Genomic DNA, 18261 nt, shown 5'->3' with positions numbered 1-18261 from the left:
TTGGAATGATGGGCTCCTTTACTCTGAGGGTCAAGACCCCAAGCCTGGTGCAGCCAGGAGGTTGGTCATACCTCAGAAGTTTAGGGGTTTCCTGCTCACACTAGCCCATGATATTCCCTTAGCAGGACACCTAGGCCAAAATAAGACTTGGGACAGACTTGTCCCTCACTTTCATTGGCCTCAAATGAGTGAGGACTGCAAGAGTTGTTGTAGCTCTTGCATTACCTGCCAGGCCAGTGGCAAGGCAGGTAAGTCCACAAAGGCCCCCCTGATACCACTACCTGTGGTGGGGGTTCCCTTTGAAAGGGTAGGGATTGACATTGTTGGTCCCCTTGACCCACCAACAGCCTCTGGGCACAGGTTTATTCTGGTGGCAGTGGATCATGCCACCAGGTACCCAGAAGCTATTCCCCTTAGAACCATCACAGCACCTGTGGTGGCAAGAGCCCTCCTGGGAATATTTTCCAGGGTGGGTTTCCCTAAGGAGGTGTTGTCCGATAGAGATACAAACTTTATGAGTAGTTACCTCAAGGCAATGTGGAAGGAGTGTGGTGTTAACTACAGGTTCACCATCCCTTATCATCCTCAATGCAATGGGCTTGTTGAAAGATTTAACAAGACCCTCAAGGTTATGATCAAAGGACTCCCAGAAAAGCTCAGGTGAAAATGGGATGTTCTTCTGCCCTGCCTTCTCTTTGCATACAGGGAGGTGCCACAGAAGGGGGTTGGTTCCAGCCCTTTTGAACTTTTGTTTGGCCACCCTGTCAGAGGGCCACTCTGTCTAGTGAAGGAGGGATGGGAGTTACCTCTAAAACACCCTAAACAGGATATTGTGGACTATGTACTTGGTCTCCGCTCCAGGATGGCCGAGTACATGAAGAAGGCAACAAAAAACCTTGAGGCAAGTCAGGAATTACAGAAAGCCTGGCATGACCAAAAGGTTGTACTGGTGGTGTACCAGCCAGGACAGAAGGTATGGGTGTTGGAGCCAGTGGCCCCAGCAGCCCTCCAAGACAAATGGAGTGGACCCCATACCATATTGGAACAGAAGGGAGAGGTCACCTATTTGGTGGACCTTGGCACTCCCAGAAGTCCCCACAGGGTACTTCACGTGAGTAGACTGAAACCATATGTGGACATGGCTGACATGGGCTTGCTCATGGCAACTGATGAGGGACAGGAGGAGGAGAGTGACCCTCTCCCAGACCTGCTCTCTCACAACCCTGATGATGGGTCAGTAGATGGTGTAGCCTTGGCAGGCAGCCTCACTGCCCACCAACAGTCTGACTGCAGACAGGTTCTCCAGTCATTCAGACATATGTTTTCACTGACTCCAAGTCAGACCACCTGATGCACTCATGAAGTGGACACTGGGGACAGTCTGCCTGTGAAGAATAAGATCTACAGGCAACCTGACCATGTCAGGGACTGCAAAAGGACAGAAGTCCAAAACATGTTGGAATTGGGAGTTATTGAGCCCTCAGATAGCCCTTGGGCTAGCCCAGTAGTCCTGGTACCCAAGCCTGACACCCAGGGTGGCAAGAAAGAGATGAGGTTCTGTGTAAACCACAGAGGACTCAATGCAGTCACTAGGACTGATGCACATCCCATTCCCAGAGCAGATGAGCTCATAGATAAATTGGCCTCAGCCAAATATCTGAGCACATTTGATCTGACAGCTGGCTACTGGCAGATAAGGTTAGCTGAATCTGCAAAAGCCAAAAGAGCATTTTCAACCCCTGGTGGGCACTATCAATTTATTGTAATGCCCTTTGGTTTGAAAAATCCACCTGCCACTTTTCAAAGGTCGGTGAACCAAGTCCTCTCAGGCCTGGATGACTTTAGTGCAGCATATCTAGATGATGTTGCTGTCTTCAGCTCCACCTGGGAGGATCACCTGATCCACCTGAGGAAAGTTTTGGAAGCCCTGCAAAAGGCAGGACGCACTATCAAGGCTACCAAGTGCCAGATAGGGCAGAGTCAGGTTGTGTACCTGGGCCACCTTGTAGGTGGAGGCCAGGTTCAACCACTACAGAGCAAAATTCAGACCATCATGGACTGGGTTGCTCCAACCACCCAGACTCAGGTCCGAGCTTTCTTAGGCCTGACTGGGTATTACAGAAGATTTGTGAAGGGATATGGATCCATTGTGACCCCCTTAAATTACTTAACCTCTAAGAGGATGCCCAAGAAAGTTCAGTGGACTGTCAGCTGTCAGAAAGCTTTTGATGACCTAAAACAGGCCATGTGCTCTGCTCCAGTGCTCCAAAGCCCCAACTACTCCAAATAATTCATAGTTTAAACTGCTGCATCTGAGGTGGGGGTAGGTGCTGTATTATCACAACTGAATGAAGAGGGCCAGGATCAACCAGTAGCTTTTATTAGCAGACGGTTGACCCCCAGAGAGAAACGTTGGTCAGCTATAGAGAGGGAGGCCTTTGCTGTGGTCTGGGACTTGAAGAAGCTGAGGCCATACTTGTTTGGCACTCACTTCATTGTTCAAACCGACCATAAGCCCCTCCTATGGCTAAAAGAGATGAAGGGTGAAAACCCCAAACTACTCAGGTGGTCCATTTCCCTACAGGGGATAGACTATACAGTAGAACATAGACCTGGGAGCAACCATGCCAATGCAGATGGCCTCTCCAGATATTTTCACTTAGAACATGAAGACTCAACTGGTCAAGGTTAGTTTAATGTCCCTGCATTGGGGGGGGGGGGGGTATGTAGGAGATTGGCATCGACTGCATAGTTGCCCCCAACTTTTTGCTGATGTTTTGACTGTTTTTTGACTCTAGCCAGACTGTGGCCCTGCTATCCAGGACCCAAGCCTATCTACTTCCTCTGTAAACTGATGTGAGTACCCTAAGTACATACCAATTGGATACTGAGGACACCCTATGAGCCCCCTGTAGATGGTATCCTAGGTACCCAGGGCATGGGTCCCTCAGAGGCCTACCAGGGGCTGAAGCACTCATTGTGCCACCCCTGGGACAGCCATACAAACTGACACCACCAGACCACTACTGTAGTCTGGGTAAAGTGGTGCTTGCACCCCTTACAGGGAAATAGGTATCCTGAATCCCACTTAAATACAAAACATATATCCTCATAAGTCACCCCTAAGGCAGGCCTTGCTAATCCTACAAGGCAGGGTGCTGAGATATGTGTTAGGGGGAACCCATACTTGAGTAGGGCCTCTGTGCAACTTTGTTAAAACGAGTGCGAGGTTGTTTGTAGTGCAGCCATACCATATACTCTTAAGCGCATTATAATAAATCGCGATAGGATGCTAACTTGAGAATGGTTGCACAGAACCATGTTGTGTTTGGTGTCAAACATCTTGGAATCATACCCCCAATCCAGTCATGGGAGAGAGGGCATGATTCCACCCTGCTAGAGGGGTGATATGGTAAAAGCTGCAGATTTTAGACACCAATTTAAAAGAGCACACGTAGTACAAAATGGATGCTACCCGCCACCCACACGATTCTGGCTGCCTGTTGCTGGGCAGAACTCCAGCCACGGCAGCTGGACAATAGGGATCTTGTTGCAGGGAGGTGTCCCCACCTCCCCAGACAGACTATGTGGATTGGAACTGGGTGGGTGCAACTTAGGATGCCTTTCAGACTTGCACGTAGGCTTCTCCAGTGCCTACTTCTGCATACACCACCTCAGACCGGTTCAGGGGCATCCTCTCCCCTGCCCTAGCGGGAAACACACAAAGGGGAGAGGGTGTAGCCACCCTTTCCTGCCTGAACTCCCTTTGGTGAGCTCTGATTCAGACACTCCCCTAATCTCTGGATAAAGGTGGGTGCAGGGTCCCCAGAGCTTCAGATTAATCTTGGACGAGAACTTTGCTTCAAAGACTTGAAACTTCGATGAGCTGCCGCTCAGCTGACGGAAGAAATCTCCCTTGGGGTAAAGGAGTTACCCCCCTGCTTGTCAGGCACCTGAAACACTGCAAGTGACCCGGTTGGCACTCCGCTGTTCCTACGGACATCAAAGACTTCTGCCTACCCTGAGGTGGGTTCCCAAGCATCCCAGAGGCCAGTGAGTGTGCACAGCAAGGCTGAGCACCGTGGACCCCGTGGGTGCCGAGATACCCAATACCACAGGACACCGGCCACCTCTTGCACAGCACACGAACCCAACGAGTGGAGAAGTTGTGCTTTGGCCCATCATTGAGCCAACCTCTCAGCATCACCTGTGCCAAAGATTGACACCCCAACCCACTCCGGCGACCCGTGGGCACATCTTTACGCACTCCAAATTGATGCCTCCCAAGGTCCCTTGTCTCTCGACTGGTGGGCCCTGGCGGAGGTCAATCTTCACTTTCAAGAGCTCCCCTGATTGCTCCAGGCCTGCTCTACAGTCTCTTTGCTGGAGACCTCGCTCAGACCTCGTGGGTTTGCACCATAGCTGTTTCTTGATTCTTGCATGGGTTGCGGTTGCCAAGGCTTAGTGGATCCAATCCAGACACTAACACTGCAGCGGCCCTCATCCTTTGTGGGACAGTCGCCCTCCAGCAGCTGGCCTTCCTTGATGCCTCCTGGAGCCCGTGGCTGCTGATCCAAGCTACCCAACTTCGACCTAGAAGCACCCAACATTGAAGGGCTCTCTCTCCTGAGGCCCCTGGTCACTGGCTAGTGACCCAGACTCTGTCCCCTCTGCTTTCAGGTCCTTTCCTTCAAGATCTACATCTTCAACCTGCACGACATCGACGACGCTTCACGCCAGCAGCAGTTCTTCACGTTTTTCCATTGAAAACGAGACATCGACCCAACACCGAAAACGACCTATGCACCCGGCTTCCCTGGGCCAGGTAACAGTGGTACCTCGGTACTATCGTGGGTGTGGGCCCTTCAAGAGCTTAACTTAAAACTCCTGAACTTGAACTCCTCCTAGAAGTGTCTAGATTCTTGCATTTTCCAACCGCGACATTTCCCATAGGGTTTAACAGGGATCCCGACTGTAGTTTCACCACTGCACACGTTCCCCGTGGGTCCCCTTCCACACTACCTTGGGTGGTTTCGTAAGGGGCCAGCAATCCTAAGTGCCCTAGGCACTGTCTGCAGAATTGTCTTGGTTCTTATACCATTTTTTTAATATATGGTTTGGTCCCCACCTGGGGCCCTATGATTCCAGTGCTATTTATTGTAACTATAAATGCTTTATTGAATTGTATCTTTACTTTCAGCCTCATAAAGAGACTAGCTGGATTTGTTCTTAGAATAAATACATATTTTGAATATATACCTGTGTGGACTACTCTTTCATTTGGTCATTCAAGAGGTTATCCATGGTAAAACAATAAGCTTAACACTCCTTCAAGACTTAGCCTGAAGGCTGCTCTCCACAGCTACTGCTAGGATAGCTTTCTTTAAAGGTTGTCTTTTTAAACTATCACCTTAAGAGTCGAATTGGACTGGTGCAAGGTGTCCCCTATAACTAGTGGACAGCATATGCCAGGCCAACTTCTCACACCTCTGCTTCCTAGATCCAGACTTGGATCTCTCCGGACACTTCTCTTCACGGCAGCAGCAGTTCTTTGCAGGCTTCCATTGGAATCGACGACGCGACCCGACACCAAAAGACACCAATGCACCCGGCTTCCCTGGGTGAGGTAACTCGAGTACTCCGGTACTCTCGTGGGTGCTAGCCCTAGAACTGTCTAAGTCCAAAATGGTTTGGTCCTGACTCGATTAGAAGTGTCCCTAATCTTTAAAATTCCAACCGCGACATTCCCCATAGAAGATAATAGGAAACCGCGGTTGTGTTTTCACACTGCATACGGCTCCCGTGGGTCCCCTGTGTCACTACCTTGGGTGGTTCCTTGGGGTCCCAGCGATTCTAGAGGCAATAGGCCTAGTGCCTATTACAGTCGTGGTTTTTATACCACTTTTTTAGTATATGGTTTGGTATGCCCCTAGGGCCCAAACGTGTACTTGTGCTTTTACTGATGCTTAAACACTTGTAACTAAAGTACTTCGAACTCCAGTCTCATAAAGAGACTAGAGGGGTGTGTGTTATCTTAAATACATATATTTTAAATATATACCTGGTGTGGTTGTCTTTTCATTTGATCATTCAAGAGATTATAGACTGGTAAAACAAGCTGCTTTACATTCCTTCAAGACTTAGCCTGAAGGCTGCTACCATAGCTACCACTAGGATAGCTTTCATATAAGGTTGGCTTTAACCTATCACCATAAGGGGTTGTTTGGACTGATACAAGGTGCCCACTAGAACTAGTGGACAGCATATATCAGGCCACCTTCTCACAAACACCCTCTCCTTTTTCCTGGACTTCACCCTAGCTGTGCCGGCCACAAGGAGGGAATTTCTACTGGCAAACTCATCCTTCAACAACTGGAGATCCCTTACGCCCTCCTTTACCTGGCCAAGCTGCGCATTGCCCGAGAGAGCAAGCTGCAGGTCTTCACTTATTCTAAAACTGCGTTGTCTTATGCAAAGCAAATCAACATAGTTAGAAAGAAGCTACCTATCTCTCCTGGCTCTTTGGAGGAGGGACACATCAGTGACAATGACTAGATTAAAACATAGAGCAGTTGCTCTTAGTAGGCAGTCTGGCCTATAGAACAATTACCCTTCTAGACTGGCACGCCGTAGGTGGGGCAGATGTCCTCAATTGCAGCGTGTTTTTTCCCTGTGTTCCCACTTTCAATATACTCTTCAGCCACCCCACCATGTGCCAGGGGTGTCCGTCTGTTGTGCCCATGTCCCCATGGGATAATTCCCTTGTGCACCTGTGATGCTTACTTGTTGGGAATCTTGTGATGGGAGGAAGGTCTGTCTCAACCTCTTTGGGTGTTTGAGTGGGTGGGTGGGTCTATGTGGGGGGATAAGTTACCCTTCCAGTGGACCGTTTGGGAGATGCTATGTGGGGGTAAGGGGAGCGACGGAATGACAGTTGGGGTAATTTTCTTTTTTACATGTTTTGTTTATGCAGCTGTAGTTCCCATGTTTTAGACCTACAGGTAGACAACACAAACACCTACATTCTGAAACTACAACCCACACAACTGCATATGACAGAAAACACGACACAGAGTGTCATGTATACTCTCAACCTGACAGCATGTCAAACGTAACATACTTAACATGGAATGTACGGGGTCTTAATGATCACCGCAAATCCCTACTGGTACACGCATATCTCACTCATCATGGCATAGACCTATGTTTCCTACAGGAGACGCACCTCTTTACTAGTAATACGGCCCATCTTCAGGCTCGTTGGTGCGGCAAATCCAATGCCTCAGTCTACTCAAATTATGCCAGAGGCGTCACAATATTACTCAGAAAAGGGCTGCCATGGTGCACTATCGGCCAGTGATATGAGGTGGAGACTTCAATGTTGCGCTACAAGAACAGTTAGACTGCTCTGGTATCAGACTGCAACACCCGCGATCTGCCAAGGCCCTTAATACACTGATCACTGATAACACATTTCTGAATATCTGGCGATGTAAACACCAAACTTAACAAGACGGCACTTGCTTTTCCTTTACTCACGGCTCATGGTCCTGCATCAACTTCTAACTAGTGTCCAGGGATGTAGCTGCCTGTTCCACTTCAGTTGAGCATTTACCAGGCACTCTCTCGGACCACTTGCCAGTGCGCTTGGGCCTTCAGATTCCAAAGAGCCTACCCCAGATGTTTTCATGGGGGCTACCCCCGCAGGCACTGCGAGACGCGGCGTTTAGGGAAGAGATCTCGCAGGCTATCACAGAGTATTTTGCCATCAAAGCCGGGTCCGTGGATTCACCCTCCTTGACATGGGAGACGTTTAAGGTAAAATTCGGGGCACTTGCATTGCCAAGCTGACTGACATAAAAACCAAACTTTATGAATATCAAACCGAGATACAGTATCTCGGATGCGAGATGCAGGCGAGATGCTACGGCGAGGGAGATCGCCCTGATAGGACACTGGCAGGACTGCTGAGTAGACCACATGCCTCATCGTATGTGTCCAAGCTGCGAAACAACAATGGGTAAATGCTTACATCACCGCAAGACTGCCCTCTGTAATGTCTTTTTTTCACCCAGCTCTACTCTGTGGGGACAACATGCGAACAGGAGTCGCTACAATGCTATTTCGACTCCATCAAACTGCTCTGGCAAGACACTGGGCACCGGGAATACCTGAACGCCCCTATTACGCTGGAAGAAATAGCACAAGTGATTGCTAGTCCCCGGGAGATAAAGCCCCAAGCTCGGATGGGCTCACTCCCACCTTCTATAAAGAATACGCCACCATACTTATTCCACATCTCATCTAGATGTACCATGAATCACTGTCGGTGTGCCACCTCCCCCCAACTCTGTGAAGCAGTCCTCACAGGTATACTAAAGCTGGATAAACCCCCAGAGCTCTGCGATTCTTATCGCCCCCTATCATTAATAAATGTAGATAACAAAATATAAGTGAAGATCCTGCCGAACCGTTTAGTACCCCTCAAGCCTCTAATTGAACAACCTGAACAATCCAAGTTTATAATTTACGTAAATGGGTCGCGACACTGCTCGTCATGCTGCAAATAACCCCAAAGGATTCTGGATAATGTAGTGGCTACGGTGAGTACGCCTACGCCACGAGTATATAGAAATATAATGCCATCCCTGGACACGTGTTTCGAGGTAATTGCCTCTCGTCAGCAGGGAGCAGGTAGGTATGCGGGGTGCCGATGACTGCCATATATATAGGTAAAATACCTTCCAAGGCGCGCAGGTGCAGACACCGGGCTCGTCAGCCAAAGTCGCTCGAATGAGCTATTAGTAATTTACGTAAATGGGTCGCGACACTGCTCGTCATGCTGCAAATAACCCCAAAGGATTCTGGATAATGTAGTGGCTACGGTGAGTACGCCTACGCCACGAGTATATAGAAATATAATGCCATCCCTGGACACGTGTTTCGAGGTAATTGCCTCTCGTCAGCAGGGAGCAGGTAGGTATGCGGGGTGCCGATGACTGCCATATATATAGGTAAAATACCTTCCAAGGCGCGCAGGTGCAGACACCGGGCTCGTCAGCCAAAGTCGCTCGAATGAGCTATTAGTAATTTACGTAAATGGGTCGCGACACTGCTCGTCATGCTGCAAATAACCCCAAAGGATTCTGGATAATGTAGTGGCTACGGTGAGTACGCCTACGCCACGAGTATATAGAAATATAATGCCATCCCTGGACACGTGTTTCGAGGTAATTGCCTCTCGTCAGCAGGGAGCAGGTAGGTATGCGGGGTGCCGATGACTGCCATATATATAGGTAAAATACCTTCCAAGGCGCGCAGGTGCAGACACCGGGCTCGTCAGCCAAAGTCGCTCGAATGAGCTATTAGTAATTTACGTAAATGGGTCGCGACACTGCTCGTCATGCTGCAAATAACCCCAAAGGATTCTGGATAATGTAGTGGCTACGGTGAGTACGCCTACGCCACGAGTATATAGAAATATAATGCCATCCCTGGACACGTGTTTCGAGGTAATTGCCTCTCGTCAGCAGGGAGCAGGTAGGTATGCGGGGTGCCGATGACTGCCATATATATAGGTAAAATACCTTCCAAGGCGCGCAGGTGCAGACACCGGGCTCGTCAGCCAAAGTCGCTCGAATGAGCTATTAGTAATTTACGTAAATGGGTCGCGACACTGCTCGTCATGCTGCAAATAACCCCAAAGGATTCTGGATAATGTAGTGGCTACGGTGAGTACGCCTACGCCACGAGTATATAGAAATATAATGCCATCCCTGGACACGTGTTTCGAGGTAATTGCCTCTCGTCAGCAGGGAGCAGGTAGGTATGCGGGGTGCCGATGACTGCCATATATATAGGTAAAATACCTTCCAAGGCGCGCAGGTGCAGACACCGGGCTCGTCAGCCAAAGTCGCTCGAATGAGCTATTAGTAATTTACGTAAATGGGTCGCGACACTGCTCGTCATGCTGCAAATAACCCCAAAGGATTCTGGATAATGTAGTGGCTACGGTGAGTACGCCTACGCCACGAGTATATAGAAATATAATGCCATCCCTGGACACGTGTTTCGAGGTAATTGCCTCTCGTCAGCAGGGAGCAGGTAGGTATGCGGGGTGCCGATGACTGCCATATATATAGGTAAAATACCTTCCAAGGCGCGCAGGTGCAGACACCGGGCTCGTCAGCCAAAGTCGCTCGAATGAGCTATTAGTAATTTACGTAAATGGGTCGCGACACTGCTCGTCATGCTGCAAATAACCCCAAAGGATTCTGGATAATGTAGTGGCTACGGTGAGTACGCCTACGCCACGAGTATATAGAAATATAATGCCATCCCTGGACACGTGTTTCGAGGTAATTGCCTCTCGTCAGCAGGGAGCAGGTAGGTATGCGGGGTGCCGATGACTGCCATATATATAGGTAAAATACCTTCCAAGGCGCGCAGGTGCAGACACCGGGCTCGTCAGCCAAAGTCGCTCGAATGAGCTATTAGTAATTTACGTAAATGGGTCGCGACACTGCTCGTCATGCTGCAAATAACCCCAAAGGATTCTGGATAATGTAGTGGCTACGGTGAGTACGCCTACGCCACGAGTATATAGAAATATAATGCCATCCCTGGACACGTGTTTCGAGGTAATTGCCTCTCGTCAGCAGGGAGCAGGTAGGTATGCGGGGTGCCGATGACTGCCATATATATAGGTAAAATACCTTCCAAGGCGCGCAGGTGCAGACACCGGGCTCGTCAGCCAAAGTCGCTCGAATGAGCTATTAGTAATTTACGTAAATGGGTCGCGACACTGCTCGTCATGCTGCAAATAACCCCAAAGGATTCTGGATAATGTAGTGGCTACGGTGAGTACGCCTACGCCACGAGTATATAGAAATATAATGCCATCCCTGGACACGTGTTTCGAGGTAATTGCCTCTCGTCAGCAGGGAGCAGGTAGGTATGCGGGGTGCCGATGACTGCCATATATATAGGTAAAATACCTTCCAAGGCGCGCAGGTGCAGACACCGGGCTCGTCAGCCAAAGTCGCTCGAATGAGCTATTAGTAATTTACGTAAATGGGTCGCGACACTGCTCGTCATGCTGCAAATAACCCCAAAGGATTCTGGATAATGTAGTGGCTACGGTGAGTACGCCTACGCCACGAGTATATAGAAATATAATGCCATCCCTGGACACGTGTTTCGAGGTAATTGCCTCTCGTCAGCAGGGAGCAGGTAGGTATGCGGGGTGCCGATGACTGCCATATATATAGGTAAAATACCTTCCAAGGCGCGCAGGTGCAGACACCGGGCTCGTCAGCCAAAGTCGCTCGAATGAGCTATTAGTAATTTACGTAAATGGGTCGCGACACTGCTCGTCATGCTGCAAATAACCCCAAAGGATTCTGGATAATGTAGTGGCTACGGTGAGTACGCCTACGCCACGAGTATATAGAAATATAATGCCATCCCTGGACACGTGTTTCGAGGTAATTGCCTCTCGTCAGCAGGGAGCAGGTAGGTATGCGGGGTGCCGATGACTGCCATATATATAGGTAAAATACCTTCCAAGGCGCGCAGGTGCAGACACCGGGCTCGTCAGCCAAAGTCGCTCGAATGAGCTATTAGTAATTTACGTAAATGGGTCGCGACACTGCTCGTCATGCTGCAAATAACCCCAAAGGATTCTGGATAATGTAGTGGCTACGGTGAGTACGCCTACGCCACGAGTATATAGAAATATAATGCCATCCCTGGACACGTGTTTCGAGGTAATTGCCTCTCGTCAGCAGGGAGCAGGTAGGTATGCGGGGTGCCGATGACTGCCATATATATAGGTAAAATACCTTCCAAGGCGCGCAGGTGCAGACACCGGGCTCGTCAGCCAAAGTCGCTCGAATGAGCTATTAGTAATTTACGTAAATGGGTCGCGACACTGCTCGTCATGCTGCAAATAACCCCAAAGGATTCTGGATAATGTAGTGGCTACGGTGAGTACGCCTACGCCACGAGTATATAGAAATATAATGCCATCCCTGGACACGTGTTTCGAGGTAATTGCCTCTCGTCAGCAGGGAGCAGGTAGGTATGCGGGGTGCCGATGACTGCCATATATATAGGTAAAATACCTTCCAAGGCGCGCAGGTGCAGACACCGGGCTCGTCAGCCAAAGTCGCTCGAATGAGCTATTAGTAATTTACGTAAATGGGTCGCGACACTGCTCGTCATGCTGCAAATAACCCCAAAGGATTCTGGATAATGTAGTGGCTACGGTGAGTACGCCTACGCCACGAGTATATAGAAATATAATGCCATCCCTGGACACGTGTTTCGAGGTAATTGCCTCTCGTCAGCAGGGAGCAGGTAGGTATGCGGGGTGCCGATGACTGCCATATATATAGGTAAAATACCTTCCAAGGCGCGCAGGTGCAGACACCGGGCTCGTCAGCCAAAGTCGCTCGAATGAGCTATTAGTAATTTACGTAAATGGGTCGCGACACTGCTCGTCATGCTGCAAATAACCCCAAAGGATTCTGGATAATGTAGTGGCTACGGTGAGTACGCCTACGCCACGAGTATATAGAAATATAATGCCATCCCTGGACACGTGTTTCGAGGTAATTGCCTCTCGTCAGCAGGGAGCAGGTAGGTATGCGGGGTGCCGATGACTGCCATATATATAAGTAAAATACCTTCCAAGGCGCGCAGGTGCAGACACCGGGCTCGTCAGCCAAAGTCGCTCGAATGAGCTATTAGTAATTTACGTAAATGGGTCGCGACACTGCTCGTCATGCTGCAAATAACCCCAAAGGATTCTGGATAATGTAGTGGCTACGGTGAGTACGCCTACGCCACGAGTATATAGAAATATAATGCCATCCCTGGACACGTGTTTCGAGGTAATTGCCTCTCGTCAGCAGGGAGCAGGTAGGTATGCGGGGTGCCGATGACTGCCATATATATAGGTAAAATACCTTCCAAGGCGCGCAGGTGCAGACACCGGGCTCGTCAGCCAAAGTCGCTCGAATGAGCTATTAGTAATTTACGTAAATGGGTCGCGACACTGCTCGTCATGCTGCAAATAACCCCAAAGGATTCTGGATAATGTAGTGGCTACGGTGAGTACGCCTACGCCACGAGTATATAGAAATATAATGCCATCCCTGGACACGTGTTTCGAGGTAATTGCCTCTCGTCAGCAGGGAGCAGGTAGGTATGCGGGGTGCCGATGACTGCCATATATATAGGTAAAATACCTTCCAAGGCGCGCAGGTGCAGACACCGGGCTCGTCAGCCAAAGTCGCTCGAATGAGCTATTAGTAATTTACGTAAATGGGTCGCGACACTGCTCGTCATGCTGCAAATAACCCCAAAGGATTCTGGATAATGTAGTGGCTACGGTGAGTACGCCTACGCCACGAGTATATAGAAATATAATGCCATCCCTGGACACGTGTTTCGAGGTAATTGCCTCTCGTCAGCAGGGAGCAGGTAGGTATGCGGGGTGCCGATGACTGCCATATATATAAGTAAAATACCTTCCAAGGCGCGCAGGTGCAGACACCGGGCTCGTCAGCCAAAGTCGCTCGAATGAGCTATTAGTAATTTACGTAAATGGGTCGCGACACTGCTCGTCATGCTGCAAATAACCCCAAAGGATTCTGGATAATGTAGTGGCTACGGTGAGTACGCCTACGCCACGAGTATATAGAAATATAATGCCATCCCTGGACACGTGTTTCGAGGTAATTGCCTCTCGTCAGCAGGGAGCAGGTAGGTATGCGGGGTGCCGATGACTGCCATATATATAGGTAAAATACCTTCCAAGGCGCGCAGGTGCAGACACCGGGCTCGTCAGCCAAAGTCGCTCGAATGAGCTATTAGTAATTTACGTAAATGGGTCGCGACACTGCTCGTCATGCTGCAAATAACCCCAAAGGATTCTGGATAATGTAGTGGCTACGGTGAGTACGCCTACGCCACGAGTATATAGAAATATAATGCCATCCCTGGACACGTGTTTCGAGGTAATTGCCTCTCGTCAGCAGGGAGCAGGTAGGTATGCGGGGTGCCGATGACTGCCATATATATAGGTAAAATACCTTCCAAGGCGCGCAGGTGCAGACACCGGGCTCGTCAGCCAAAGTCGCTCGAATGAGCTATTAGTAATTTACGTAAATGGGTCGCGACACTGCTCGTCATGCTGCAAATAACCCCAAAGGATTCTGGATAATGTAGTGGCTACGGTGAGTACGCCTACGCCACGAGTATATAGAAATATAATGCCATCCCTGGACACGTGTTTCGAGGTAATTGCCTCTCGTCAGCAGGGAGCAGGTAGGTATGCGGGGTGCCGATGACTGCCATATATATAAGTAAAATACCTTCCAAGGCGCGCAGGTGCAGACACCGGGCTCGTCAGCCAAAGTCGCTCGAATGAGCTATTAGTAATTTACGTAAATGGGTCGCGACACTGCTCGTCATGCTGCAAATAACCCCAAAGGATTCTGGATAATGTAGTGGCTACGGTGAGTACGCCTACGCCACGAGTATATAGAAATATAATGCCATCCCTGGACACGTGTTTCGAGGTAATTGCCTCTCGTCAGCAGGGAGCAGGTAGGTATGCGGGGTGCCGATGACTGCCATATATATAGGTAAAATACCTTCCAAGGCGCGCAGGTGCAGACACCGGGCTCGTCAGCCAAAGTCGCTCGAATGAGCTATTAGTAATTTACGTAAATGGGTCGCGACACTGCTCGTCATGCTGCAAATAACCCCAAAGGATTCTGGATAATGTAGTGGCTACGGTGAGTACGCCTACGCCACGAGTATATAGAAATATAATGCCATCCCTGGACACGTGTTTCGAGGTAATTGCCTCTCGTCAGCAGGGAGCAGGTAGGTATGCGGGGTGCCGATGACTGCCATATATATAGGTAAAATACCTTCCAAGGCGCGCAGGTGCAGACACCGGGCTCGTCAGCCAAAGTCGCTCGAATGAGCTATTAGTAATTTACGTAAATGGGTCGCGACACTGCTCGTCATGCTGCAAATAACCCCAAAGGATTCTGGATAATGTAGTGGCTACGGTGAGTACGCCTACGCCACGAGTATATAGAAATATAATGCCATCCCTGGACACGTGTTTCGAGGTAATTGCCTCTCGTCAGCAGGGAGCAGGTAGGTATGCGGGGTGCCGATGACTGCCATATATATAGGTAAAATACCTTCCAAGGCGCGCAGGTGCAGACACCGGGCTCGTCAGCCAAAGTCGCTCGAATGAGCTATTAGTAATTTACGTAAATGGGTCGCGACACTGCTCGTCATGCTGCAAATAACCCCAAAGGATTCTGGATAATGTAGTGGCTACGGTGAGTACGCCTACGCCACGAGTATATAGAAATATAATGCCATCCCTGGACACGTGTTTCGAGGTAATTGCCTCTCGTCAGCAGGGAGCAGGTAGGTATGCGGGGTGCCGATGACTGCCATATATATAGGTAAAATACCTTCCAAGGCGCGCAGGTGCAGACACCGGGCTCGTCAGCCAAAGTCGCTCGAATGAGCTATTAGTAATTTACGTAAATGGGTCGCGACACTGCTCGTCATGCTGCAAATAACCCCAAAGGATTCTGGATAATGTAGTGGCTACGGTGAGTACGCCTACGCCACGAGTATATAGAAATATAATGCCATCCCTGGACACGTGTTTCGAGGTAATTGCCTCTCGTCAGCAGGGAGCAGGTAGGTATGCGGGGTGCCGATGACTGCCATATATATAGGTAAAATACCTTCCAAGGCGCGCAGGTGCCTTGGAAGTTTATACCAGGGAGGGTTACATCCCATAAGCTATGCGCTGTATTTTCTGTCATGCATCATATTCACCCCTCTCTGCCAGCAGTTGTGGCTCTTCTTGATGCCACAAAGTCGTTTGACTTCCCTGAATGGCCATTCCTTTTCCCCCTCCTCGGTCTCCTGGGTTTCAGCTCAAGCTTTATTAAAAAAATCAGCTTACTGTACACCTTTGCCTCGGCGCACATTAAACTAAATAGCCATATCTCAGACCCCATTAAAATCACGCGTGGCACCAGGCAGGGGTGCCCCCTCTCTCTGCTCCTGTTCATGGTGGCCATGGAGCCGCTGGCAGCTAGCCTGCGCCAGCACCACACAGAGAGGGGCATCAGCTTTTCTGCGCGAGGACTGGTGGTGTCTATGTACACAGACGATATTACCCTGTAAATCCGCGAGCCACGCAAGAACGTAGAACCTATGACAAGGGAGTTGATCCAATCTGGAGGCTACTCAGGCGTTCAGGTTAACTGAAGTAAATCAATACTCATTAAAGCCGCACCCCCATACCAGACAAAACTTCCACTCAAATGGGCAACGGAACTGGCCGGGATGCAGAGGTTGGCGTCGGTGCGGGTTCTGAGAGTCCGCCAGGCCTGGGTATTAATTTTAGGCGTTCCTATTCCAGAGGCTCAGTGGAACTTCTTCTCTTCTCAGGCCAGGGCACTGTTGCCCAATTATAGGCTCTGTTTGGTGCACTTTAAATATCTGCACAGACTATATCCGACCTTGGAATGGCTACCATGGCTGGGCATTGGGGAGGATGCCCACTGTGCTAGAAGCTCTGAGACAAGGTCTGATTTTTTCTACTTAGCCTGGACATGCCCCGGAGTGCGTTGTTTCTGGCAGTCTGTCTTCGAGGCCATCGATGAGATCACAAGCCTGCAGCTGGAATGCACTCCCCAGATAGCACTGTTAGGCTATGTTAAAGAAGTCCCCTGGAGCTGCGGAAACTGATCGCCCTCCTGCTTTTCCTAGGCAGGAGGTGAGTAGCTATACATTGGGGTCCTTGACCGGTCCCTCGGCTGGCTGACTGAATCAAGAATGCTGCTTATTGCCAGGACCAGCTGACTGCATATTGGAACCTGATGACCATCCGGTCATGCCCTAAAGATAATTGGCCCCCCTTAGAATCGTATTTATGGCTGGGGGAATGGGGAAGGCAAAGTTCACACTGTCCTGAAAGCCCATTAGGTCAATTAGCATCTGTTTTTGTCCCCTTACACTGTGCACCTTACACTGCTGTGTGCCCGAGATAGGGCATGGCACTCCTCAGTCAGTTTCCTTTGTCGTGGGGATTAGAGTCACCGATGCAAGAGCTCTCACGATCCTCTCCTTATGAGACACTACCGCACCTCTCCTCTTCTCCCCTTTATGCCTCTCTTGTGTTTTTTTCTGCATGATGCTTCATAGAATTGCTCCTGTTCACCTCATTTGCACCAAGAAGTAGCTGGTTCTTTGATGGTGTTGATTGGGGTAACTGCTTAATGTATGGTCTTAGCAATGAGACTCGCCATGCAGTGTGTTTCTTCTGTGCACGGTTTTTTTAAATAAACAGAACTTTAAAAAAAAAGCACCACCCTAACTTATGCATTTCTTTTCTTTATAGATTTTGTTGCATAGCAACCTTCATTGAATTAGGCAACCTTAATTTCCTTTCCACTGTAGTTCTTTTAGTTTTTTATGCTTTCGTGTGTTGATGTATGATAGTGTGGATGTGTGTGATTGTTGTATAATGTTTGAGTAGAAATATGATGATGGATGTGTTGGCTTCTGATGGGGTTGTGCATGTGTGAAGGTGGGCATGTTGGTGCATGTTGTTGAGTGTGTTGGCATATATTGGTGGATACGTTGGTCTATGATATTGTTCACATTGACGTATGATGGTGAATGTGTTAGTATATAATGTTGGTTCTTTGGGTGTGTATGATGTTGATTGTGTTGTTATATGGTGGTGTGTGACGTATGATCTTGGTTTTATACATGTTTGATGGTGGGTGTTTGGTATATTACGGTGGCTATGTGGACATCTGATGGTGGGTGTGTTGGCATATGATTGTGGATATGCTGGCTTATAATGTTGATTGTGTAGATATATGATGGTGAGCGTGTTGGTGTTAAACGTTGGTTGTTGGGTTTAGTGGGCATGTATTAGATTGGGTATACTGATTATTAACGGGGCTGTGTTGGCATATGATACATTTGTGGATGTAAGAAGGGCTGTTTTGACATGTGATAGTGCATTTGATGGCTTTTGATCATGATTGAGTGGACGTATTATGAAGTGTGTCTTGCAAAGAATGGAAGATGTGATATGATAGTGGGCATGTTGATGCATTATGTTGGTTGAGTGGATGTATGATGTTAGGTGTGCTGAGATATGATGGTGACTGCTGGTGCAGGATGTCGGTT

The 18261-nt window shown here is 49.1% G+C and overlaps 1 protein-coding gene across 1 annotated transcript in view; it reads left to right on the top strand.

Moving 5' to 3' along the window:
* LOC146805186 (uncharacterized) overlaps positions 1 to 18261 on the top strand; it is a 927200-nt gene that overhangs the window by 592008 nt on the left and 316931 nt on the right. The window lies entirely within an intron of this gene.

The sequence above is a fragment of the Triturus cristatus genome, chromosome 8 (assembly GCF_964204655.1).
Source record: "Triturus cristatus chromosome 8, aTriCri1.1, whole genome shotgun sequence".
NCBI classification, from domain to species: domain Eukaryota; kingdom Metazoa; phylum Chordata; class Amphibia; order Caudata; family Salamandridae; genus Triturus; species Triturus cristatus.
Note: the sequence above shows the minus strand (reverse complement) of the source record. Positions and strands in the feature narration are given on the sequence as shown.